General features: G+C 39.6%; 1 protein-coding gene across 1 annotated transcript in view; it reads right to left on the bottom strand.

The window, feature by feature from the left end:
- The window catches only part of LOC149872951 (uncharacterized), a 550,350-nt gene that overhangs the window by 172,376 nt on the left and 351,844 nt on the right, over nucleotides 1–26,130 (bottom strand). The window contains exons 13-15 of the mRNA XM_090037132.1: nucleotides 18,717–18,813; nucleotides 6,653–6,757; nucleotides 3,208–3,299 (exon numbers count right to left, since the gene is read on the bottom strand). The gene's annotated coding sequence lies outside the window, so the exon portion shown is untranslated. The remainder of the gene's footprint in view (nucleotides 1–3,207; nucleotides 3,300–6,652; nucleotides 6,758–18,716; nucleotides 18,814–26,130) is intronic.

Raw genomic sequence — 26,130 nt, 5'->3', positions numbered from 1 at the left:
AATATCAGTGCAAACTGAAGTACAATTAAGTGTCACTCCAAAGCAGCTCTAACCATGCTGTTCACACAAGTCCAAATTTATCCAATTGTTGTGGCTTGGCTTTATTAACAAAATAATAATGAGATAATGACATAAGATGAGCACAATCTTTACTTTTGGGATTGTATGTTCCCAGGCTTCCTGATCATCCCACATCCTAGATACTCTCTCTGCTTTTAGGTCATGAGTCACTTGCCTCAGCAAGTCAGCAAAACCCACTTCTCCCAGCAACACCAACACCCACTAGAGGGGTAGAGCATTCAAGGCAAACACTATCAAGTTGTTAAAAGGGAGCAGTTGCATAATGTGTGTTTTTCTGCCTTCCACTGAGTTGCATCACAATCTCATATGTTATTTACAATTTTTATTTAAAATGAAATAAGGCTTTGCTGCTGCAGCTGTGTTGCTCAGCACCCACCAGATCACTAACAATTGCGCATCACTACATTTGAGCTAAGCATCTGTCTCTTCATTTGCTTCCTTGTCAAATTTGCAATTTATTTCTGCATAACTTTTCACTCTGTATCTGCACTTTCTATGACACAGGTAGAGAACATACAGCAAAGTGCAACACTTTTTTTTCAGAGAGCAAACATGTAGTGCAAATTCATGCTGTGAAGACTTGCAAAGTTCCTTAGGGTTACATATAGGTGTGAAAACTAGTGTGGTAATCTGCTAAAGCATATTTTAAAGAAGCCACAGCATTAGCTAGGCAACAATTAAATCTTTTACTGTTTTGGTTAAAAAAAAGAGCAATGTAAAAAATCCCTTAAAAAGTGAAGAAAAAGAGGATATCACTGAGAAACTTTTATTCAAAAGAGCTTCACATAGTATAACATCTTATAAGTAAATGCTTCAAATTGATTTTGAATATTTAATTTTTAAAATGTCTGCCTTCTGTGATGCCTTTTCCCCAACTTCTAAAAAAACAGGCCCTTTCTCAAGTTTATTTCACAAAAAATACTTACTTGGAACAGCTGAAAAACATACTATCCAAATCCTGAATATTTAATAGTAAATAAAATGATATTTATTTTTAAGTGCATTCTACCTTCAACACAACTGCATCCTCACAACAAATCTATTGCGTTGCCCTGACATAGTTACGGCAAAGGTTTTTTCTTTGCTGTCCCAAGGGCCCAATTGATTTATCTGCCAGAAGCCTAAAGCCCCAAAATAAGATAGCTTTGAGTTTACAGAGGTCATTTTTCATTGTCTAAATAAAAATTTCTAAACAAAAATCTCTCATCCTGTTAACCGCAGGGTCCTTATCTCCCCAGAGGCTACAGAAACCTGAAAGAAGCCATTTCAATTCTTTTATGAAGAAAGATAAAAGCAAGTTTTCGATTAGAAAGCCAAGGAAAGCCTTCTTATTAAATGGTGGTAACAGTAACTAGTCGAAAAGGCAAAACTGTTCAAGGAATAGGGGGAAAAAAGGAAATCATTATTCATGAAGAAAACACCATACATGAGACTGCCAAGACAATCTTAAACAGTGACATTCGGGAAAAGAAAAGAAGTTCACAAGCCTTTGCAACTAGTTATAGTTTATTCCCATCAATTTGAAAACCCTGTTTTATCAAGCATGTTTTCCTAATTGCATGTGCATAGCTTTATTAACTAATATTAATTGCATGTTACAGTAATTATGCATTCAGACCCATCATCTCTCATCTGTCATCATTCAAAGGACTACCAAGCATTGGCTGTGTTTAGAGATGGCATGCAATTGCAGCTTTAGAATGACAGATTTTGCAAAGCTAAGATACCAGTAGAATTATTGGAAGTTAGTTCATATTCCAAATTTTAAGAGGGCAAGATAAACAGAGACATTAGTAGCGATACACTAGGAAACTATGCAAACCTTTGAAAACAAAAGGTTTCTGTTATTTGGAAAAAATTTACTACATATGCCTATGGGGTTGAAATACCCTATTAGTGCTTTTCTCTTTCTCCTTTCTGCATAACACAAGAAGAGAAATGAGACAGTTTTTTCCCTTAATACTCTATAGCACTAACTAGCTAATCTACCAATAAAAATGTCAGTGTATCTAAAAAATCCTAGCTGTAGCATCTTATGAGGCATAAAATCCTTGACATACAGAACGTTTTAAAATAAAAGATGTTTTTGACTGACATTCCTTTTTAATGATGGTATGTATTTAAAAACAGTACTCTCAACATTAAATGTATTCCCCTACTCCTCAACCATATTCTCAAATTTTGAGCTGAGTGTGTATATTAATCAGGATGAACAGTGAAACTCCTCTCCAGGGAGACAAAAATCCAGTCTTGGATTTACCTAAGATTCTCACAGGTAAAATGTGCTAGCTAATGCTGTCTGCAGTGGTGTCAGACTGACAGAGGAAGAGGTCTTTCTGTCTTCTAATTTGCTTGAAGTAACTTAGTAGAGAATACCCTAAAGTGGATTTCTCTTTCCCCCTGTCCTCACCATTTTCTCTGAGTGCATCCTTGATTATGATGCATTTTAAAACTAGTTAGAATATTCATGTGCATCTGAGATCACATGGTGCTCCTGAGCTTTCACAGGACCTGGCAGAATACAGATTTTTTTTTCTATCTTGAAAAACATTTTTTTCCAAAAACAAGTTTGGATCCTCCCTATTACCAACAATGAACAGATTCTCTGCCTTGAGATTTTTGGTTTTATCTTGAGAGCCTCAGTTAAAAAAGCCACGAGACAGAACGAATAGTAAAAACTGAAAGTGAAATCTAAATTTTAGCACTGACTTCAAAAGGGCCAAGATTTCACCCCTAATATACAATAATATATATTGCAATGTTAATGACTACATCAGATACCATTTATTTTGTGTGGCAATCCTTATCTATGTTTTACTTTGCTGATGTTGATTCTCTATGCTTGTGCTTTTACATAGTCATTGCAATAGAGATACCAGCCTCTAATTAAAAAAGGCTACAAAAACAACATTTCAGCTAAACTATGATTGCATCATCTGGCTTCTATGTTTGCAGCATTACATTTCAAATATAGGTATGACATATATGACAGACATCCATAGTTTAAAAGAATACTACACTGACCAGCCAGGTCCTGCTCTCCTGCCCTAGTAAAGGTAATGGAAATCCTTCCACTAACTGCTCTAAATAATCCCCCTCTTCCCTTTTTTTTATGTACTCACTCACTTCTGGAAATAGATGAATATGATGATTACACAGCTATTCAGCAAATTCCCTGTTACCGACTCTTTGTAGACTGAGATTTAAATATTCATATTCTGGGGGGAAAAAAGAGATAAGCTTATTACTAAATGTGGTTTTGTGGGAAATGAATGAATAAATAAATAAATAAAACTGTTGTTTTGAAATATTTTAGGGCTTTTCACATATCCTAGGCCTTACACATTTGTGTGTATGTGTAAAATCTACCTTAAGAAAAAAAAGGTGATGAAGAGGAAACTTGATAACAGCCTGTAAGTGCCTACATGGGCACAAGAAACTTGATAATTTAAGATTTTTCAGTCTAGCAGACAAAAGGTATACCAAAAGCCACTCATTAGATATCAAAATTAAGACAATCACAGAATAGAAATAAGATGCATTTTTAACAGTAAGGATGGAGGAGGTCAGATAAGACAATCACATTGCTCACTCCCAGCCTTAAAAATCTATGACTCCATGAAAACTGGGACCACATCCTATTGAAAGACAATATTTGCTAGTACTTTTGTGATTCGCCTTCATTGCTACTCTCTAGGGCTCCAAATACAAGAAAATAAAGTTTTAAGCCCAGAAGGATTTCTACACTAATGTAAGTTATTGATTACTGCATTGTTTTCAGCAGTAGTTTCCTTCTGTGTCCAAATTCCTTGGAGTTTCAATGTGCCCAGCAGCTTAATATTGAGTAGCTACAAGATGTTAAGGAAGCACTGTGTATATTTCACTATATGTTTTTACATCATTCAGACAACAACATATACTTTGTCCCTTTGATTTTCATTCAATTCACTGTTCACACTCATTACAGGGTGGCGGAGTCCAGTAGTGAAATACCAATAGCTAACAGGAATGAATCAGAATGCATTCAATGACACCCTATCTACACTAATCTAAATGCTCATTACAAATACCCCTCCACCTTTTACTGGCCCCATTCTACCAGCCACACACACGGAGTAGTACCTCACTATACAAGGAATCATGGATTTCTCAAGGAATAAAAGCATAGTTCAATAGGTATACACATTGCAAAATAGATTATACCACTATAATTAGCACTACAGCTTAGGGTTCAAAACTGGAATGTGAGGCTAAGAAATGCATAGTTACATTTGTATGATAGGCTTCAACAGGGTATTAGAGCATATAACTACTCACTTTATCAGTGACTATCTCTGTGCTATGGGAGAAGAATGAGTGACACTCTATTTGTTATCACTCGTTGGTCATTTTAACAAGAAGGTTGTGCAGCTTGGCATCAATATGCCTTGGCAAAATTTAAATAAATAAGAGGCCAGGCAATACAACTTTAAAGTCTATAAATAAAAACAGGAAAGCTTCTGTTCAGTAATTTTATCTCCTGAAGATGCCTCTAGGGTTTTTAATTAAAGGATAGAAGCACTACCCTGCAGAGATCAAATTGATAGCTACATAGCAATAAAGTAGCCATTCCATTATGGTCATCTCGGACAAACACATTTTATATCACTTGAAAGCAAACAGATCACTTGAGATCTCTGTCAACATACTTAAAAATTACTTGCCCTTGCCTGATAACAGTACAAGTCAAATCATGCCAAATTTATTTGCTAGCTTATATATGTACATACATACTGCTGTCTTCTGTTGTGAAGGCTAATCACTACTTTATCAACAAGTTTATTACAATCTATAGCAAGGTGTAGGTGCTATTCTAAGGGCAGTCCAGAACTTTCACCAGAAATGCTATTTTTGTATATGTCCAATACAGGGTTGGCAGAGGGTTCCCTCCTGAATAAACCTAGATGGGGGTCCAAGATCCCTTTGACTGACATTGATAGATACCATAAGCCAAGAATTACAGGTATCAGACAGGCAAACTTTACCAAACCCCCTAACTGGGGGCATAAGACATAATACCTACGCACACTCAGTACATGTTTACACAGCAAACGTATGCTAATGCTTCCTCAAGAATTATACACAGATCTGCACAGGGCCTTCTAAGCTGGAAACATCATAGTACCACAGGTCATCTACTTAGCTTGGGGATGAGCTAATTAGTACTGTCACTGCAGTTCTGACGAGCAAGCCCCAAATGTCACACAGGCACAGCTGTACTACTTCTGATTTAGGAGGCAGTCTATGTACAGCACAAGGGTGTGGCAGACAGCCACCTCTGTTTCTCCCCAAAAACTCTGCTCTGTGACAATTTGGTTAGGATGGGACCAGCAAAGGATATACACTTTACCCTATCTCTTTAGGTAACCTGAGCTGGATACATTCCTGAGGGATGGGGGAAACCTGCTCCCTCTGCCTATGTGACTGGCATCACATACCTGGGTGAGGGGCTTGCTCCCTGGGGACCTAGGAACTGCCACTCTGCCCAGCAACTAGTGATGCATTTCAAATTGGTTGGCTGAGAGCCAACAGGTGCTGGCCTCCATTGGACCAGGTAAATGAAGTTACAAGGACTATATAAGTTAATGACTGCCCAGGAGGTGGGGGGCAGCAGCCATGAGGAAGGCTCAGAGAGACAGAAGAGCTGAACCATCTGAAACTTGTTCTCTCTCTCAGAACTCATGATCAAGGATCTGCCTGCCTCCAGAGGGAATCTCCACCTGCCTCTGGATGATACTTGTGAATAAGCTACCTGAAAGCTAACTAGATATATAGCTTGCAGTAACTCAGATGCATGATCAAAGGTTATGCAACCACAGGAGTTTGCTGTATGGGATTTCTCTGATATTGCTCTACCCTGTACCCTATTCCAACCTAACCCTTGTAACCAATAAAGTTCTCCTTTGTACCTAGTGTGGGAGACTTACTGGGGGTGGGTCTAGATTATACCTTGGGATCCCCTTGGTTTGGCTGACTAAGGGAGACCACTACTTGTGCTTCTGACTGAGGGAAGCATCCCAAGTTCTTGAAAAGAATCAAGTACTTTCGAGGGCTACTAGGCCTGTGTTTCCCAGGGTGCGCAGAGTCAGAATCAAGCCCAGCCCTGGGTAGTGGCAGTGGAACCTCCCAGGCTAGTGGGTGTGCTCCAAGAAGGAGGTCGGCCAGACGTGAGGCACTCCCAGGGAAGCACTCAGAGCCTGGAAGGTGGTTGGGCACAGTGAGGTGGGTGGTTTAATGCAGGAGCGCTCCCTACTGGCCCACCACAAAGGACACTGTTTTCAGGCATGGTATGTTGACCATATAGAGATGAACTCAGTTACTCATATTTTCCCACAAGGGTTGCACATCGAAAGATGGTAAAGAGCTCAAGCAAGCTGTGTGAGAACATTTTTGAGACCCTTTGCACAAGTCTTCAACCTCATAGTGCTTCCATAACTTTGTTCAATCAATGCATCTGAAGAGAGAAGACCATAAAAACCTTTCCCATCTGATTCCAATCTTGAATCCCCTATTCAATCAGACAAATACTTACTAATGTCATTGGGAGTTGGGCTAAGGCCTGTCTCCACACATGCTGAGTAGTAGTAAAGTAACTTCTCTTATGTAGCTATTCACAGTGTCAAATTTCCATTCATTCCTGTGGGAAAAGATGAACTATTTAAATATTTTCATTATCAATAAGGAATGCAGGAGTTAGCCTATATATGTGCTCTTCTTGACACAGAAGTGGAACAGCAATCAAGTTTTTCATATTTTAGAAGTGTCTATAATATACCTCACTTTACTGTGCTTATGGTATTACACAGCTTTAAACAAAAACAGAGAGCTATGGTATTAGTTACAAAAAGAGAACATGTCTGAAATCACCTCTGTGATATTAGAATGCATCTCCATAATATAATGGCAATATATCCTTTTAAAGATAGCTTTCTCAGATGCCTGGCTGTACCTTGCTCACATGCTCAGGGTCAAATGGATTAGCAGATTGGGAAAGATTTTATGCCCAAATCACAATTTTTTTGAGGGGAGGGGAGATTTGGTCCTCTGAACTATGAGGCATAGATCACCTGCTAGTATCATCTGGGTCTATCCCAACCAATCAATTCCCCATCATTATAGGGTCCTCAAGCACACAACAGTATAGTCTCCTGAGGAATAAAATACTTTAGTTTAACTAAGGTCCTAGGCTTAGAATAGGGATGTATTAGTAAAATGTAATGGCTTGTGATATACAGGAATTCAAACTAATGATCCCTTCTCTTCTCAAACTCTATGAAACGCTATGGCAGTTATGAACAAAGCCACATTACTGAACATCTGTTATGTCATATATCTTAACATTTATAGGACATATTATACAATATGTTATACTGTGCTAATTATTAGTTTTTACAAATGCTATGCAATATAAAGGCAATAAAGTAGGACCAAAACAAATGTGTCTTTGGCAGTGATATTGCCTTTACAAATATAGAATCTACAATGCCAAAATAAAACACAAAAAGAACAATACATCTGAATTGGACCAGCACATTAGAGTCAAACTAAATGAAGTTTGTCAAGTGCAGCTTGTATCCAGGGCCCAAATAAATAAATAAAAAGAAGCAAGCAAGTAGCCTCTTTTTACATCCAGACAGTCCTAAGAATAATCATGTGCTAGTTTTTCAAATCCGAGTAGCTATTGAAGACTGTAATGATTTCAGTCTAAAAAGCAATGCTAGAAAGCCTCTTTGGAGATTGCCAGCTCCCACTGTGCAGAAACATTGTGTCATTGCATGCTGGTGTAATGGAGACAGACAAAAGAAATACTTCAAGGAAAGATGTGGGGGAAGCACTGGTTGATGCATTTTCCCAGAAAACCTAGTTTTACCAACGACCAAAAGAGATGGAGGGGGGTATTGTCACCTGCCATAATCCGTAATTCAAACTCATAATTCATTAAATTAAGAACAGAAAACAGGTAAGTTTTAAAGTATAATTTCATGATGCTTTTACCAGCATAGCAACATAGCTGCAATTCACCATCCAAAATTATAGTTACCATGACTAGAGACAGACAGTACACATAAACCGGTTTAAGTGATCAGAAACTGGCTTAAACCCGTAACAGAACATAAGTTCAGTGCACATATACCAGTTTGAAAATGGCTGAAACTGGTTTGAGATAAACCTGGCTGTATGTAGTATCAGATTTGGGTCAAACTGGTTTATGCAATGTCTGTACCAGACCCCTTGCTGGTTTAAGATAAATCAGATTCCCCCAGCATCCCATCATGCTCTCTGAGACGGGTGGGGCTCTCTGCTCCACAGCAGGGCTGGCCCCTGCCCTCTGCTCCCTGGCTGCAACTCTGGCAAGACTGTGGGCTGCTCCCCTCACCTCCCCTGCACCACTTCTTACTAAGCAGAAATTCCCCCCTCCCCTCTGCTTTGTGGAGAGGTGTCTGTGTATTAGCTAGCAGACCACATGTTGGCTACAGTCCATGCTGAATCAAGAGTCAGAATCAACAGGTAAGTGGTAATGTCCCTCTGTTGTTTTCTTAAGGGAGAGATAAACACTCTTACCAATTCCCTGCTGGGCTAATCAAAGCATCCTGCCCACCCCACCTCAGCTCAGTACTATGGAAGGAAGGGAGGGCTGCTCTAGCACCCCCCAGCTTCTAACCTATGCCACAGCAGGCATGTGCTAGCATTTTTGGGATGTCTGTGCAGTTACAAAGTGATTTAGCCTAACCAGGTTAGACTAACCTGCAAAAATTGAATCAATTCTGGCTCAGGCTTTTTGACTGTCTGTCCCTAGCCTATAATGCTCTTTCCAGTCATTTTCCTTCCATGAGCCTAGCATAATTTTGAGGTCAAATCTGTCAGAACTTCTCCACTAACCCTATCTATTCAACAAGGAAGTGCAAAGTGATAGAAGAGCAATGCTAATAATTTCTCCCTTTGTTTCTTGGTGGTTTGTTTTCCTTAGTATATTTAGCCTGCTTGTAAAAAATCAACATAGCATGTTACACAAACAAGAGCCATGTTAATTAAGGTGAAATTACTCAGACTACTTTAGTTTATGCAAAGATTTAAACCAGGATTATCATTTTAAGATGTTGAACATTGGATCAAATGTCAATAATAATTATACCTCATTTATTTCCAAGTGTTCCTCATGTACATTTTTTATGAGATGGAAAAAATAATGGATTCTGGAACTGATAGTTTCCAGGAAAAATTATGTAGATATTTGGTTGTTTCAATCAAGCAGAAAAATAAAACTATTTACTCCACCCACCTTTTCAGTCCAGAAAACAAGGAAAAATAATTTAACTTTCTTTTTATCTGAGGTGCAAGGAGGTCACGTAGATGTGACAACTCCCTTTCCAATGCAAAATGCAGGAGCATCTTACGGGATGAACAGGTTCAACAGGGGAGAAATAAAGAAACTTTCTTCAAAACAGGAAGGGCAGAAGGAGAAACAAAGACAGCCAGTACTGGGACTCTCCTTTATTCTGATAAACTTCAAGGTTTGGAAAAGATCATTATCTAGGCTATGATTATCAAAACCAAGAGCACCAACCAAAATGTACTGGACAGCACCTTTCTGAACATCACAAAACTCACTCTAACCCTAAACTTGTATTGCTTTCACTAAAATTCAGGTCTTGAAGTTCCTTACCCTTTTCAATACATAAATGTCATCATTTAGGTCCTACAGAAAGAGCCACACACAGAATTTGAAGGGTTGTAGCTACATACAAGTTCCAAAAGGTGAATTCAAGATCACAAACCTAGTGTTCATCTCTTGCTCTTGCCTACCTCTGCTGTGAGTCCTAGCAAATATTAGTCAGTCAGTAGCTGGAATACAAGCGGTAGGTGAAAATCTCTTTAAGTCCAGGAGGCAGGAATATATGAGGAATGAAGAGTCTATTCTAAAACAAAGAAAATTCTTGGACATTAAGGAGAAAAAAACACTAAGTAAGACTGCACATCCCTTTGACGCTTCTCTCCACCGATTTTTGTTATAAATATACATTGTGTTGGAAGGTGTGCTCCATGAACTTCTCCAGAGAGAGTAACATGAGGTACAGCTGCACTGTGATACTGTACTTAGACTACAAATAAGACACCCTCATTACAAAAATAAGAGGCTTGAAGTCCAGCATACAAATGAAAAAGTAAGTAAATGAGACACTATGCAAATTTGTACAACATGACATTATTTAATAATTATAAGTCAGCTATGTGTTTCTATCACTCCTAACCTCATTCATCTCCTGTATCTCCTATTTGCTCTGACTCTGGTTCTGCAAAGCAGATAGGGAGTTGTCTATGTAATGCAACAATTCATGTGCTTAAAGTTACTCAAGTGAAGACATGTTTAACTTTAAGCATGTACTTAAAGAGCTACCACACTAGAAACATACTGCTAAAGTATGAGCTTCACATGCCTCATCAAATAGGTCCCGAACTTGAATATATTTCTATGTCTGAAACAACCCACTGAGTGCATATACCATATATTTAAATGTGTATTATAATCAATTAAATTAATAAAAGAAATAAATGAGAATATTTGAAATATTTAAGTGATCAGCACTTTAAATTATACCTTAACTGGGACATATTGGTGTAAGATCCACCTCTGATGTTGGAACCCGCTCCTTATGTTGAGTTTTTAGATAACATAAATGTCAGTTAGCTAAAACCATCATAGTTCTGAAATCTAAATCATACAACTGTAATGCCCTAAGAGCATATTTTATAGAAATGTCCTTAAGATTTTTTAAAACAAAAAGATAGGAAAAAACAAAAAGTAAAAAATGGAAAAATTGCAGGATACAGCTTCCATTGATGCCAATGGCAACTGGCAGAAATCCCATGCATTTTAATAGGAATAAAATGTTGAATTTTTAGTACTTTTGCCTACATACCTTTTACTTTTAGCTCTTCACCACAGCATTGACTACACAATATTCTGCAAAATGCACCTCCAAAATGCAGTCTTGGACTTCAGGAAAGGTTTATGTGTTTTTACTTAAATTCAGATTTCAAATGCCAGCAAAAGGATTATATTTTTATTTTACTACATAAGAGGACTGAGCAACTCTTGATGCTGACAGAACACTTTATGTGATATTTAGCAACAAAGAGGGAGACTCTGTCAGCCCAGAATTCACAAGAGCAGGAGCTGGCTGACTTCATGGCAGAGTGTGGGAAAATTATCTCAACACGGTCTACTTTTGCTGATCTTTCCTTATGCTGACACTTCTGATGCCCTGAAAGTTGCTGTGCTCACATCCTCTGCTGCTGGTGTCAAAGAAAACTCTCAATCTTCATATGCCAAGATGAGGAAAACCTACTGCAATGCCCAAAAGACTTAACTCTTGTCAAATATATTCATTTAACACTAGCACTTTGGTCTATGGCTCTGGAGTCTTAAAGAGATGTTGTGAGGGAGGAGGAGAAAGGGGAACAGGCAATGGCTTCAGAACAAAATTCTGTACTATCTATTACATTTTACTATGTAGGCACATTGCAGGAAGAAGACAGGGTGGGTGTTATCTATAAATGGACAGTTGGTTTTCTTTTATTTTATCTCAATATGCACAAGACAACATACCTGTGTATAGAAATAACACAGATCATTCTTGTTTCAGGAGCTAGGGACAGAAATGACACTGGAATAAGTTATTGGAAACTGGTTCAAATTTGGAATGCAATAAGAGTTCAATCCACATGAACAGCTTTTCAAATGGCTGAAACCAGTTTCAGATAAACCTGGATGAATGTAGTATCAGACTAAACTCATTTAGGTTAAATCAGTTTACTGAACTTCTGTCCCAGATCCCCTACAGATTCAAGTTAACTGACAGTCCCCAGCATCCCAGGATGCTTTGCATCTCCCTCGCAAACCCCTTTCACAGGGTGAACAAGCTAGCCTTGGCCTGAGCTGTCTGCTACAGCTGAGTAGGGAAGCATGGTCTAGCACCCCCTGGAATCCTGCCCCGGCCACTGCAGGCATCTGGATGCATTTCCAGAATCAAAAATGAAAGTCTGTTCACTTGCTTATTGGTTCTCTCTATGAAGTTTAGACTAACCTGCAAAGACTGAACCAATGCAGCCTTGGGCTTTTTGACTGTCTGTACTTAGGCACGATGGTTTAAAAGTCGCTTGATCACACATTGTATAAATTGATCTCCTTTACATGCAGACAGCTCTGTGAAGAACAGTGCCATCTTGAGTTATTGTTCAAGTGCTAGCTTAGCATGCTACAGTTGTTAAGTTTTACAGAAACAAACCTAAATTTTAAAACATACGATCTAGGCCCCAGTCTTCTTTCTCAATTTTTTCTCTCTTTTCTTCCCTTCTCTCAATCAGTACATTAACCTCCAGACATAGTAGAACAGCTATATCCAATTATACCAATTTCACATACTCTAGGTTAAGAAGAAATCACATTCCATCCCTTTGTCATCTCTACTTCACTAAGTTCACACCTATGGGAGTAAAGAGCTTTCAAAACAGAGCCATCAGTAAAGATATATTTAGTCCCTTATTCTTCAATGAGAGGTATAGATTCCTGTGCATGCACAGAAGCCTGAGAAATCAGGATCCCTTCATGAACCTCCCAACATGAACAGGTCCTTCAGGTTTACTTCCTTAAACACACACAGTACTAGCTGACAAGTGATTTGATTGATACACATCACTTCCCCCACCACACTCAGCATAGCATCATCCTGTATCTGTGACTGGGACCCAGATTTCCTAGTTGCCTTCCTAGTCAGCATTTAAATTTGTGTGAAGGCCAAAAACAGGGATAGTCTTGCACAGAGACATTTCAGCACAATCCTAAGCAAGAGAGTTCAGTGCTTGGGGGGATGAGCCAAAACCAGAGCCAGTTTTTCTGATTCTCATTCCACCTTCCTGAAGTGGGGGCATTTAGACTGAAAGCACAGAGATAATGAAACAAAACACTCTTGAACCTAAAACTAACATTTTTGGCAGGGTTATCTCACTATAATTTTCTCATCTCTCTGTGTGGAGCCATCTGTTCAACCCTGCAAAAGCTTCAAGGGTTCAGCTAAAATAGGACTCAGGTCTGGGCTACCTCTGCTTTTGCCTAACCAACATTTGACACATCACTCCCATTTTTTATCTATTTCTTGCATGCACACAAGCCTATGAAAGCTTTCCTTTTCCTCTCTCCCTCCCTCACAACCCCCAAGTTTATTTTCAGAACCCTGCTATGACATAGCTGATGGCTAGGAAAAACACTCTGGGTACTGGAATACAAATGAGCACACCAAGTATTGCTGTTTGCTTGTAGACTTCTCATATCCAGTAAGGCTAGAAAATGTTTAACCGGAACACAATTTCCCCAAACAGACCACAGCCATTGCCACGTGCAGTAAGTTTCACATTAGACTGCAGGGGATTCTAGAAGTAAATGTGAGGGAGGGACAGAAATATGTTGAGTGTTTTTACTGAGTCTCTTCTCAAAGGGCAGACATTTTGGGTGCATCTACACAAGTTGCTTTACTGCACAGTAAAGTGTCACAGTCTACAAGTGCATGGCATTTACTGTGCAGTAAATTAGCCTGCTGCACGCTTAGCTAGTATCCGTAGATACAAGTAATAGATTTATAGCACAGTAGCTACTGTGTAGTAGTGCATGTATAAACAGCTGACCAGGAGCAAATTATTCATGGTCAGACCAGGCAGCAGGAGAAACCCTGACAGCTGCCTGTCTCCCAGCCAATCAGGGCCAATTGGGGCATGTGTAGATATGCTCCCAGGGCAGGTTTACTGTGCCTTATTTTACTGTACAGTCAGCTTAAAGCACATTAATAACATGTGTAGATGTGTCCTTGGTGTCTGATTGTAAGGAACAGCTGCTTTTTAAAGACTGGCTCTGTCAAGGAAGCTATGATCTTGGCTAAGGTACTTAATCAGATATTTTCTATTTCTCACTTATAAAATAATTTAAATCATTACATTACTGGGCTTTGTAAGAATTGATTCATTAATGTTGAAAACATAAAGTGCAAAAACTACATGGTATTTTTCATTATTTAGACAACAGCCTATATTAAATCAAGCAAACTCTTGTTAGGTTACTGAGGATAATTATTTAGGAGAAGAAATAAGTGGTAATACATCACCACCAGATTTTATATAGTTACTAACAGAGTTTGGGAGATGAGCAGGTTTGTCCAAACCACCTTCGTTTCAGGGATGCCCAGCTAATCCTAGGCCACCAATGAAATAGATTTGATGGCTTCTGCACAGGAAAATGGAGCTGTGGAACTATGAGAGTTTACACCAGTTCAGGATCCGTCCATATGTGTGCTGGCATCCATCATACACCCACTGCTTAGTTCATGGCTAACAGGTCTGGTCTGAGGTGACTTAGTACAGCTGAGTGAGAAATCTTGCAGTCATGGCTCACTCAGCAACACTAAGATAACATAGTAGCACACCTCCAAAAGAATGAACCACTCCATTTAATCCAAGTAGGCCAGCGACTGCTGCAGAGGGTGAAAGTTCAGCTCCATGGGGAAGTTCTGCCCTTGGCTTCAGTGAAGCCAGGATTTTACCCATAGGGAGCCAAACAAAGCATTTCATTTCTCCTTATCGCTCTCAAATACAGTGTGTAAAACCTGCTTATTTTATTGAATATACAACACCCTCATACTACCCATTTAAGTTAAGAAAAGGTTTTGCCATTTGCAAGACTCAGTCTTTCTAACAAACCAGTTAATGTAGGTATCTAAAATAATGTACTTCAGAGCATTCATTTTCCTTCAGTTCCTCCCCTAGCAGTTTAGGGCATGCTGTAAATCCTGATATTATCTCCTTATCTCAAGCAAGAGTAACAAGCTTTTGAGGGCGACAAGCGTACATAAATGAGAGCAGGGTCTGGCCAACAGTTATACCTCGGTTTTCTTTTCCTATTTATTACTTCACTGGGATTTTTTGGCAGGAAGTTTTCTAACCTGTTCCCTATAGTTTTGTTCTCAAAGATAGGCACACTCCTCTTGCTTTGTCTTCCCTACTAGTATTTGCTCAGAATACCAAAACATTTTTAAAATATACTAAAAAGAGCATACATAAACATGCAACTAAACCAAAAAAATCAAACATGGCACAGTAGGAGAAGAAAGCTTCTGGGGAGAGAAAGCAAAGCTGTGTGACAGATGGAAAGGTCTCAATGGATGAATGGTACTACTACAAATAAGTAGCAGGCAGCCAGAGGGAATCAAATAATGATTATAGAAGAAAAATGAGGGTTAAAAAATAGAAGAAAAAACTTTGGCTGAGGCTAAGGATTCTAGATTAACAATATTTAATTTTTTAAAGTATATTTAATTACACTCACCCCCTCCCCCATATACACATAAAGGGAAATAAGTCATGACAAATAAAGTAGACAGCTGACAAGTGAGCCAGTGTGGACAATATAAAAAGCTCAACATGTCCTTGGAGAGGAAGAAATGTACTCCACAATTTGTACTGGCATGCCCCCAAACCTGAACAGATTACTTTCTAACGATCAATATCTGTAACCACCAGAGGCCTGTTGCAGTTTTTTTTAAAAAATCAGCTTCAAAGAGACCCGGTCCCAAGCTTACATTTTATTTTTGCCACTGGGTGCTGAGGTAAGAGTTTTGGACAAGGCTCATTTTTCATCTCTTTATAGGGCTGTGGATTGAATATGAAGTGTCCCAGCATGTTCTTAGGGCTTTGCTTTGTCGGTTTCCTGTCCCATAGTCGAACGTTCTAAGACAACACTCATCCACTTTGACAGAGGCTTAAATCAGATCTTCCATATCTGCTCCATTAATGAACCCCTTTCTGTGGAATTTTACCATCAGAACCCTATTTATCTGACTATAACAAAAATTAAACTTCCTATTATTTTCCTCATCCAAGTCCTTTTTTCTAAGACCACTAGTTTTCTAAAGGAAAAAAGCCAAAAATTATTATTTACTTATTTGAAATGTTATTTGAATAGCAGTTACAGGCACATACAGGTTAATATGTTACAGGAGAACACTAGGCATTTATTTCTATGGTACTCTTTCATAGAAATTAAATCAAATATTTTTCTCCAAAGCTAGGTACAGACATTCAAAGAGCTTATGGCTGAATCAATCTAAGTTATTTGGTTTTTTGTAAGTGGCATAGTTTGGATCAGTAGGAAACAGAACATACATTCATCCATTGGTGGGGGCACAGTGGAAATAGTAGACCAGGTTCCAGTATTCATTAAATCAGTCTGTGTGCACCAAAGTTCTGTTCTGTTACGGGTATAGATCAGTTTCCGATCACTTACACCAGTACAAGTAAATGATCCGTACCTTAGTAATATCCATACTTGGCGCAAAAGAAAACTGCACAGAAAGCTAAAAACTCACTCACACATTGTGAATATGAAGTGATCATTTATGCATGTTGCCATAGCCATAAAGGATCCTGTACAATTTGCCGTGTCTTATTACAATTATACATTTCTGCTCTCCCATTTTAACTTAATTTTCCTTTGTCTTTCTCCAGTTCATTTTTCAAACACTAAAAACACTGAGCACTTTCAGAGAAGCAAGGATGGGATTTTTTTCCCCTTCTTTCTAACTTAATTTCCTGAAACTGACTTATCTGGACAAAGAAAAACAAGATAGAGAGTAACAGAAAATCTAACCAGATTTTTAAGGAACTGGCCTAGAAGAAAAGAGAGAGAGCTAGACAGAGAGAGAGAAAGAAAGAAAGAAAGGGAAAGAGAGACTTTTGACTTGAGAAAGAGAGACTATATTATTAATAGCAAACTCTAGGATGATGGATGAAAAGAACAACAATATCCTTTAATCATAAAGCACTAACATTCCAGCAGTGCTGGTAAGTGAGTGGAGCAGTGAAACCATTTGAGACTTAAACAGATGGATTAGGAAGGGTTCCACTGTGGGTTCCTGGACAGATTTCAAAACAGCAGCCTGATTAACTAATGCACAAAAAGCAAGTGATTCTTCCAATCAATAAGCTTTTATGTAAGCATATTTGAGTTATAATATTTAAACACAGCAGACAAGTGGGGAATCAGGGATTCCTCATGCTGAGCTAACAAAGCAGTAAGGTTTATTTGAATCTTGGGATTTTTTTTTCCATTTTCCTCTCAAAGGAATGTGATGGGGTTGTTACTACACATGCATCTGCAGATTTATAGATGGGTTTTCAAAATAGGTGGCAAGTTACTGAGTTGTTGTTTTTTTTAACAAGCCATTTTTTTTAAATCAAGTTTTCCTAGGAAAATGAAAAATGCATTTGCCAACTTATCCTATGGCTAACTACTTTAATGAAAAACACTTTTACTAAATGCTAGAGATAAGCTAGATCCAAAAACAGAGATATCTTTTCATTATCCAGAACTAAAACTTTTGGATACTACAACTGTATGTTTCATAAATGGCAAAATTGCATATAGTAGATAAAGTCAATCCAAACTGAACAATACTTTTATTCCAGGTCCCTTTCCCTCCTATATTTTGGAAACATCTTTATATCAAAATATTTTTAAAACATTATTTAGAAGCAGTTATGTTATTTTATATATATATATATATATAGTGTGTATATATATATGCGTGTGTGTGTGTGTATATACACACACACACACGCACACACACACAGACACCCCTCTATTATTTAGTTACATATATCAATAGTATGCATCTCAATTTTAATTTTCATGAGTCAGAGATATAAGCACAATATTTTATTGAGGTCTCTTAAAATAGCGTTTCCCTACATAATGTCATTATTATAAAATGTAATTTCTCATAATGTTTCAAGGGTAGAAACTTTTTTTCCTGCCACTGGAAAGAGCAGATTTTAGGCTTTTGAATAATGTAATGCTTCTGGGCCAACTCTCAATGGTCCATTGAAATTGTCCTGATTTATACCAACAGAAGATCAAGCCTTCCATCCGTCCAGATAAGGCAGCATGATACTGAACCTTAAGCATCTCACTGGTCCAGACAGGAATACTACATCAATGTAATATTTTGGGGAAACATTTCTGGGGTGGCTTATTTTAATATTGACTCTTTATAGTAGTATTAGATATGTGAAGTTTTTCACTGGTTAAACATTCTAGAAGTAGTCCAGCAGAGATGGATTAGTAATCAGAGGGCATGTAAGACAGTCAAAAGGTGCATAGTAGAACCAATTTATTACATGGTTCTGCAGTATATCATATGTCTGTTGCACAGTTCGACAGTATATCAAATATGTCTAAATCCACTTACAAGTTCAAAAAAATTCCACTTAACTTCCTAGCACATGTACAGAGGTAATAGAATATTGTGCACATGTATACTGGATAGAAATCTCTACTAAGCTGATATACCAGCACATGACCAGTAAGGCTGTGAAAAGCTCTGGTTGCTGATTTGATTTAGTGAAAATTCAGCCCGATTTGGCAGCCAAATCTTTGAATCTGAATCAAATCAGGAGACCCCTTAATCTCTCCGAATCAAATCAGAACCCTCCGATCAGTTCAGAGAGTCGATGATTCGGACATAGACACAGCTTTACATGTTTTTTCTACATACCTCAAGGTACCAGGTGGCTTGTGAACACTGAGATGGTGAGGGGGATGGAGTGTCCCATGGAAGCGTGGGGAGGTCCCCTGAGTGCTTGGCGGTGGACCTGGAAGTGGACCAGAAGCACTTCTCTTATTATATCTTTACAGTCATTTTATATAATCAAATGAAGGAAGAAAAATATATTTTCTGCCCCCAAAATCCTCAGAGGTTGTTAGTGCTTTGAGTAGCCTGATGTCCCACACAGATCTGTTGCTCTGAGTATTTTATATAAGGTCCTATAGGGATAGGAGTCAGTAGATTTCACACTTCTACAATAGGGCAGTTCAAAATTTCCATCTTTCACCATGAGAATTAGCCTTCTTTCTCTTCTGCACTGGGATTACTATCACAGCACCCTGCGTGAAATTTCCTGGCACATACCAAGATGAAATAATTTTCCCCATATGACAAACCACTGAGAAATGCTAAAAATAGTAGCACCCACAAGGAAAAAGATTCTTGCTCTTTATTGAATCACCCTACATTGTCTTTGCTAGAAAGTTGAAAAGTAATATGGTAATAATTACCAGAAATTATAGCATATACTAGAAGCTATGCTAGACACAATTAAATAGCGACCATTTGTTAATACAATTACAGTTGTCAATATCACATATTCATTGCAGACACCTTCCATTCTGAATGTGGAAGTAAATGCTGATCTGTTAATGACAACTGCTACATTCATGTTACTATGCAAATATTTTAGATGCCAAAACAGTTCTGCCAATATACTTAAAATATACCCTATCTTCTTGCATAACATATGCCACCAAATAAGACATGCACCTTGATTTTGGAAGGCAGAATGTAGAAAAGAGCTTTGTTCAGAGTTATGGCCTAGAGCTGGCTTTTTCATGGAGAGCCAGCAGGATGGTAGGAGCTCACTACTAATCCTTTCATACTTCCAAGCTGGCAAAAGTTTTCCTCTGATTATTTGGCTTCTCAGCCAAAAACTGTTGCCAATTTGACAGTGGCTGTGAAAGAGTTAACACTGGACTCCTACCCTCCTGCTTGCTGTCTGAGAGAGGCTGGCAGCCATCTTGTAGCAGTTTCTTGAATGCTTCTTTTTCTCATGCTTCTATTCCACAGTGGCTTCCAGTGAAGAAAAATCAGCCCTTTCCCCAACTTAAGACACACACTGCAATTTTGGAGGGCTGATTTTTTCTGGGAAAGGTGCATGTGATATGGAGTAAATACAGTGTGTAAAACAACATATTTCCCAGATATATATATTGTTCTACACAGGTGCAGAGACCTAGAGGAGTCAACTGCAAGACAAGGACCTTTTTAAAGATTTTAAAAGTGAGATGCTTCAACACTAGGGCTTACAGTGGTAATTTTCATCCCATATTTTTGTTTCATCCCACTGGGACATTATTGTGGCCACTAAACAGAGCTATTATACAGGGTGTTACAAATGTCCTTCAAGGCTTAAGTAGGGAACATGCTTGTAGTTAGCTGTGACACAATTCTTTTTTAATGTTGTACACATTACTAATAATATTCTACCTTTCTGTCTCTCAATGAAGAGTTTTAGTACGTATAACTTCTGACTTCAAGAAACCCAGTAACTCAGCATTACCTGATGCCAAAAGAGTACATGTGCATACTCGTATTTGTATAAGTAACATGGCCAATACATTTGTGAAAAATAGTGGTTTATAATGGAAATGTTGAAGTAATGTAAATTAAACCCGATAACAGTAAAATACAATCCTGAAGGATAAATCTGAACCACAATACTGAATTGAACATGACAGAGTTTATATCCAAAGCCTAACATATGAATTGAATAAGAATGTCATTAAACATATATATGCATATGTATAGGTGTGTATACACACGAAAAAAAATTAGTATCCATTTGGCTTTGCAAACATTCTCTATGGTCATAAAAATGTTCTTAAGTCAAAGCAGTGAAGAATTATACTGTAAGGGGTAGCGTGAACTACATACCTGTGTGTGTTCCTCAGTCTTAGTCAATGGTCATGTTTGTAGGTGTGAAGTATCTTAAATTCTTCACTCTGCACAGCCAAATTTTAAATTCACTATTAAGTATTACCTTGGCCAATGGGTGATTGTGGTGGCTGAACATGCAAACATGCCCTAGTAGGCACGAACAACGTGCGCCACCAGAGGCTGGGGGGGGCACAGCAACCAGCCACAGGTGGCAGCAGCAGTGGTGGCAGCAAGGGCATGGCAGCAGCAAGCAGGAAGCTCTCACAGATGGCCGCAGCAGTGTCAGCAGTGAGGGGCAGGAGGGTGGCAACTGCTGACCAGCAATCGGAAACTGTCCGCAGATACCTCTATTATTGTGGACAGTGAGGTGGGGGGAGGTGGTGAGTGGCAACTGCCCACAGGCAGCATTGGCAGTGTTTCTCTCAGGGGGTGCACCGCCAATCTCAGGGGGTGCATGTGCACCTGCGTGCACCCCCTACATGTTATCAATGCTAGAAGGTATTATAAATATTTCAGTTACTATTCTTAATATTAGGATTATCATTTTTCTCCCCACTTATCATTTGTTGTATTTATTGCATGTAAGTTCAAGAGACTGCTGTTTCAAAAAATCTTTGCTTTCTCTGCCTGGATAAAAAAAAGATGTTTCATTAGAAACTTATGTTTTCTACACATGGTACATCTGCCCCTTAAGATGTTGATTTCACTCTAATCTCTAAATCATGAGACCAAGGCAACAGAAGGCCTGAGATCTTTTTTAATTTGCTTTTTTCTTTTTGTGATCTTCCATTTTAATTTCTGAATACCAGTGGTGTAACTTGTGGGGGGTACAGAAGCAAGAGCGGGCCTAGGTAGGGCATAACATTATCAGTTGCCACCTGTGCTGACTCAGTCCTCCCAGCAGCAGCCACAGCCACCCAACCACTGCCACCATCTTATATACTGCTGCTGCCTAGAGCACAGAACTGTCCAGCTATGCCTCTGCTGCATAACATGTATCAATATGCCGCCAATCACATGAGAGATCTGGACTTGATCTAGTGACTGAATGCCACTCCTGATTGAGGTGGCATTGTACAAGGTTTCTATTAGCCCTCAATCCAGAAAGAAAGGCTGTTGCTTCTCTAAGAAGGACCTGCCGCAAATTGCTCCCAGTCAGCGGTTTACAGATGTGCTATGCATGATAGTGGCTGTGCAGTTATTCTGTTCCCTGTAGGCAACCATGCAGCAGACTAATCTACTGTGCAGTAAATGCTGTGCATGTGTAGATGGTGATGATTTACTGTGCAGTATATTATCTTATGTACACATACCCAAGGACTAGGTTGATGGGATTTTTCATTTTTTTTTACCAAACATAATGATTGCCTTAACTTTGTACACTAAGCAAGTCCTCATACAATGTACAGGGTCATCTGCAATCCTCAGCTGTGGTTTGGTAAGCGGACTCATACATAGATAAAATGCATGAACCAGAAAAATGAAACCTGTCCAAAATTCTAAAAGCTCCCAAACTGACTTGCAGCAACTATCAGATGATTTATTTTTTCAGATAAGATACACAAAGTTCTGGATGTAATTCTGCTAAGCAGTTTTACATCTTGCCACTTTTTTTTCTCTGTGTTAAGCTTTAATATCCCTTCAAATGCATTAATGTGTCCCTGGAACAGACACTTACAGACTTCTGCATGCTTTGAATATTTTCATTTTAAAAACAGCTTTCTTACTAAGACTTTATGTACCACCTTTCTGGCACTAACACTTGTAAAACACTGAGGGATATGGCTCCATGCCCACAAAAATCATCCAGAGAGCAGAATCTTGGTTGAGGTAATCCTTCAGCTAGACAAAAGTGGGATGAGGCAAGCCACTTCCTATTCCATTCTATTCCTAATCCTATTCATGGGTTCATACCTCCTGGGTTTGCCTTTGATTTTTCAGGTCAAGAATCTGAAGGGGGAAAAATGAGTTTCATCTGTTTTCCTGTGGAAGCCTTGTGAAGTCACATATTTTTAATAAATACAGTGCAAAGCCACATATTGGCACAAATTTGGGAAAAAGTAGGACAAGTTTGTGCAAAAGTGTCTGACTTGAAGAGAAATGCTTAATTTGCAAGAGTTTCAAGTTTGCAACTAAGCCCATAACCTAACATCTTTCACAAGTTTTCCACTTTCATGGCAAACATTTTGCACAGCTGTACTGATAAATCCAATTAAGACTAATTTTCCACTTCCAAAACTAGTCAGAATAGTTCAACAAGATTGAAGCATCTTACAAAGCACACAAGTTTTATTTCTGAAAAGTAATTCACTTAAAAGCTGGATTCAAGCCACATCTCTCTGAAATTTTAGGCAAGTAAATTTAAGCTGAGGAACAATGCTTCACAACTGGAGATCCACCTCGGAGGGATGCACTTGATTTACTCATGCTCATACAGATGGGTAACATGGTGCGCATCTATAAAAATCATTTCTCTGACATATTGTCATACTGTTGCAGTAGCATAGAAGTACAAAAAGAATACAGGCTTTGCATGGTATTTGAGTGTATTTTCCACAGCTTATCTTTCCTTTCAATCAGCATTAAAGATGCATTGGTACCAAATATGTTTTATATTTCATCACATCTGTTGACCCTAGCATGCTTAAAAATAACATCTGGACAGATTGGCTGATGAAAACAGAGTTCATTTCAACATATTTCTGACAAGTATGGCTACATAGAGTGGCCCTGAAGAGCCCACAGAGGTCTGTCTCAGCATTGCAGGGCACATCTACACATGTTCTTAATGCTATAGAGGCTTACTGTGCAGTAAAATACAGCACAGTAAGCCTTTCCTGTTGGGAAGAAATCTGCTCCCAAATGGGAACACCCAAATGGGAACAGGGCTGCTCCTACCCTGCTCTGACCCCCTGCAGCAACCAGAGGGAACTCAAGGCTCCCTCATGGTGCTAGCCTGGGGGTTGGCAGGGAGCAGGGGGTCAGTCCCCATGTACAGGAAGCCAGCTGTCTCCTGGCTTCATGCACTTTGGGAGGTGTCCTGATATGCAGGGGCCCAAGGGACAGCTGCTGCAGCAGAGCTCTCCCAGCCCCCTGAACAGGAGGACAAGCCCCCTGAACAGGAGGACAAGCCCTGTGCCCAGAGAGGCTTCCCCACACAGCTGCAGGCTCATCAGGAGTTCGCTTACTTCTGGGGCAGTTCTTGGCCAACCCCCCATTGGGCAGGGATTTTTCTGAGCAGCTCGGGACTGGCTGGGAGCTGTCCCACTTCTGGGGCAGCTCCCAGCCAGCTCCAGACTGAGGAGAGATTTCTAGAAGTGGGACAGCTCACAACTAGCCCCTGGCTGCATGGGGCAGCAGAGAGTGCCAGCACTGCTTGGCTCCTGGCTCTGGAAGGGCAGGGCAGCGGGGGCAGGAGCAGAGCAGTACCAGGACCGGGGGAGTTCCTCATTCCCTGTAGCCCCCTAGTGTTGGGGCTGACCAGGAGCAAATTTGCTCCCAGTCAGCATCTATGCATGCACTACCTGCCTAGGTAACTGCACTTTAGACTAATTTACTTTGCAGTAAATAGTGTGCACATATAGATAGTGATGCTTTACTGCACAGTAGATTAGTCTACTGACTAGTAAAGTGTCTCATGTAGATATACTCGCAGTTTCAACAGAAGTTGGCAAAGGAAAGCCAGTGCAGATGGGGTTACTTGGATGTGTCCACGAAACAAATATAACACTATATTTCATTACAGGATCTCAAAGGCACAGAAGAAATCAAAAGAAAGGCTTATACTCTGCAAGTGCCTGCTGTAGAGTTGATCAACACCGGTGTGCTAAATGTTGGTCCTGATGACTTATGGCTCTCTGCTGCGAAGTCACTGTCTTGTTAGAGTATGGTCAGTTATGGAGCTACACTAGATGTGCCTCATCAGTACATAGTATGTTAAATAACAGAAATAAAGGAAGCATGTCCTTGTCTTCTGAGCACATCAGGAAAAATGCCCCAAGTCTGGACTCTTCAGTAAAGCAGCAGAGATAAACACTTAGACTGTATCCTGATTGCATGGATGTTTGGTTCCCTGTTGGACAACTAGCAATGGTGCACTTTGTGCTGCCCCTAGTTGTGCCCAGGGAACACCTGTGCTATGTATGCTCTGGCATGTGGCGTGCACTGGTCCCAGAATTCTTACCTGGGGTCCTGGGGGCCTCCTGGGGCTGCAGCAGCAGCAACCTTGCTGCAGGTAGACTGACCAGCAGCAGAGCACAACTCCAGCCTGCCAGCTCCAGCTTTGGGTGACACATGCTGCTGCTGCATACACCACTCCATTTTTTTTCCCGTGGGTTTTTTTGACCACTGGATATCCAGGGGTCAAAAAAACCCTCCGTGCTGCTCCCTTACAGCACAGAGAACAACTGAACATGCAGTATGTAGCACTGCAGACATGTCTGCAGCACCAGATACCACATTCTGCACTTGTCTGGATGTGGCCTTAGGCTGTCTATACACAAGCTCAGGGTGGGGGAGGGAGCATTTTAATTGGAGTGGTTCTTGGAGAGCCACTGTAATTAAAATGCCACAGCATCACATATGTTAAGCCCCAACACTTTTAAAAACGGCCGCAGAACACTTCAATTAAAGCTCATTAAACAAGCTTTTGTTAAACCACTCTTATGGCCATTTTGAAATGTGGGAGGGCTTAATACATATAACACTGAGACAATGCTAAAGTGTTCTAATTATAACATGCAATGGACTTGATTAATTAAGTCTGCTCTGATGCGTTCTAATTAGAACACATTGTAGCATGTCTATAGGCAGCTTTAGGTCCCCTCAACACATTATGGGTATTGTGCAATTTCCTGCTTACTTGCAAAATTACCTTGAGACCAGCTTCATATGCAAAGTAGCTATCACACAATAAAGAGTTCCAACCACCTAGAAAGTTAAACCTGAAAATGTGTACTAATTTCATAGCTGGTTGCTACTGAGCTTTAAGTTACACATTTTGCAGATTCTCCCTTGCAGCTGGGAGCCCTGTCAGCTGACAGGACTTCCAGGCATAGGGGTGCAACCCCTGAGTCATGGAAACTGCAGCTGCCATGATCCCCAGTGCTTGGAGATGCATGAAACCCCTGGGCATACACAAGGCTCTTGGTCCTGGTTACGCTTTACCCACAGCTGGGACCGAGAGCCCCTCAGCTGACAAGGCTCTATGTCCCGGCTATATCTTATGCACAGCCTCCTGTCATGCATATGTCACTTGGCAGGAAGCACGATTGTATGGATCATGTATTAGATTTAATCATGGCTTTACTTGTGTGTGAAGAGGGGCCCTCATTCTGTCTGATCACATGGTCACTTAGTAATGGACAAATCATGGAATATCAGCACATCAATCAGGCATTGAGTACAGTTCTAGAATTCT

This window comes from Crocodylus siamensis, chromosome 1 (genome assembly GCF_052110815.1).
Source record: "Crocodylus siamensis isolate JL-2025a chromosome 1, ASM5211081v1, whole genome shotgun sequence".
NCBI classification, from domain to species: Eukaryota; Metazoa; Chordata; order Crocodylia; family Crocodylidae; genus Crocodylus; species Crocodylus siamensis.
The sequence above is the reverse complement of the archived record's forward strand: the minus strand, read 5'-3'. Positions and strand labels throughout refer to the sequence as shown.